This window comes from Otolemur garnettii, unplaced genomic scaffold, assembly GCF_000181295.1.
Source record: "Otolemur garnettii isolate 467f Iridium unplaced genomic scaffold, OtoGar3 scaffold00023, whole genome shotgun sequence".
NCBI classification, from domain to species: domain Eukaryota; kingdom Metazoa; phylum Chordata; class Mammalia; order Primates; family Galagidae; genus Otolemur; species Otolemur garnettii.
In genome coordinates, this window is record NW_003852418.1 from 19,515,368 (window position 1) to 19,517,902 (window position 2,535).

The following is a 2,535-nucleotide window of genomic DNA, read 5'->3' on the forward strand; positions in this document are numbered from 1 at the left end:
GGCGCCTTAGCCGGTTGAGCTATAGGCGCCGAGCCAAGTCAAAGTTTTTAGTTGTGTATCTACAGTTCTTCAAAAGCAAATTCAAGATCAGAAATGCAAAATCCTAATTGTACAGCTAACACTACCAGTTTCCAATGTTTCCAACCCATTTACTCAGCTATTTTCCAGAGACCTATTTTTAGTTTTCCCCATGAGAACATCTCAGAAAACGTTCATAAGGAACTAGCATCTGAAAATCAAACTCAATAAAAAAGTTTTCAAAAAGAAAATTCCTATAAATGAAATTTGGCTTATTTCTCTTTCAATTTATTTACAGTGATATTAGGAACATACCCCTAGTTCATATTCAGACAAAAAAAATGAACTGTACAAAAGTTACCAGTGATATGTTCCATAGCTCTAAAAACAATCAGTGTTTTATGTTAAGAGTAATTTTTTTAAAAACCTTTATAAAGGCTTTAATGCCAACTGTAAGTCTCCTTAAAGATGTACAGAGAAATTCTAAAAATTATATATTCTTGATAATAAGCAATGGGAGTGAAATCTGGATAAAGTATGTCAGCCAATAACGTTTAAAGTTGCGAACATGTTACACATGTGATTACTTTCTAACGGTAGTTTATTATTCCACCTGACAGACACACACACTGAATGCGTTATTGCAGTCCAGGTATGTACCCTGAAAGACTCATCTACACCAGAGCTGGCTGCCTGCTTCCCACCTAGCCGAGGGCTTTGGCTGTAATGTCACCTGGTGTGATGCAAAGCACAGGGTCACGGCCCACCTACCATCTTGCTCCAATTTTTACATTCCAAGTTAGGTTTGTTTTTTGCTATTATTTCCTGGTATATTATTTTGCTCAAAATTCTACTTCAGTTGGTTATGCATAACATTTATGATTTCTTCCATGCTTACTTCCACTTTTAATTAGACATGTTATAGAAATTAGAAATCACTGTGTGTTCACGTGCACGAATGTGACTGGGGAAACAGCTGATTGAATGGCAGGAGGGCTGCAGAGCTGCCCCCAGCAGCTGTGGGGCTCCACACTGGGTGCTGGACTCAGTGTCAGTAGGATTTGTCAACGTGGAATTAAATGCTCTATGAAAACCTTACAGTCGGTCTAAAGGACATGCTGGCCTTGTAAGATGGTTTGGGCCAGCCATGACGATCGGATCTGGTGGTGAAGGCTGCAGAGTGTGGCGTTTACGTTTCTCCCTAGCTCCTCTAATGCTGCAATGTTTTTCTCTCTTCTATGTCATTTTCCACGTGTACCTCTGGGACAATTACCACCTATAGCTCTACTGGGTTGAGGACATGTGGCAAACTTATACCAGCAAGATCACACTTCAGGTAAGAAATGTAAGTCATTAGCTACAATGATCATTTTTTTTTGTTTTAGAGACAGAGTGTCACTTTGTTGCCCTCAGTAGAGTGCTGTGGTGTCACAGCTCACAGCAACCTCTAGCTCTTGCGCTTAGGCAATTCTCTTGCCTCAGTCTCCCACATAGCTGGGACTACAGGTACCTGCTACAACACCCTCCTATTTTTTTGTTGTAGTTTGGCTGAGGCCGGGTTTGAACCGGCCCCCTTGGTATATGGGGCCGGCACCCTACTCACTGAGCCAACAATAGAAAGCTCACGAATTTTTAGCTCTATTAGTTAGTTAATATGCTTATTAGCCTCTGCTAATAATTGATTTAAATCACTATTTCTGTGAAGTAAGATAAATTAAGTTTAAAAATGTATAATGAAGTACAGAGTTCTGGTCTTTAAAATTTGCCCTCTAAACTTGGGGTCTGCAAACTAACTACAGCCTACAAACCAAATCTGGCCAGCCTTTGTTTTTATTTTTTAATGACCTATAAGCTGAGAATGGTTCTTTTATATTTAAATGGTACATTGGAAATGGTTATGGAAGTGCCTATATGATATCCTTAAATTTGCTTTTTGGTCCTCAAAACCTAAAGCATTTACAGTACAGTCCTTCAGGACAAAGTTTGCTGATTTCTGCTTTAAAGTTTAAAAAATTGAAATAAACATGTAACAGAAAATTTTAGAAATGAATTACATAAAACTCAAACAGCTAAATTTCGATTTAAAATAAACTTAAAAATTCTAACATCCAATCTATTTCAAATTTCAACACTCATTATAAACTTAACTAAAATACTTTGACTTTATAAAAGGCATATCCAATTAGGTAATGATGTCCTATCAATGATAAAGGCAAGTGTTTCATTAGTGTGACACCCACTCCTCCAAATTCCTTCTTATTTAAAATTATTGCTATCACAGCATAAGCTAAAAGGATATTAATTCAAAGTTCAAAATGGTACAACATACTGATCTCAATAGATCTGTATTCCTGAAAAAAAGTGTTGAATTATTTTCCTGCAGATGTCATTTCAGATTACCATGGGTCTTTTTCATTTAACATGTTTTTTTTTTTTTTTTTTGAGACAGAGCCTCAAGCTGTCCCCCTGGGTAGAGTGCCATGGCATTACAGCTCACAGCAACCTCCAACTCCTGGG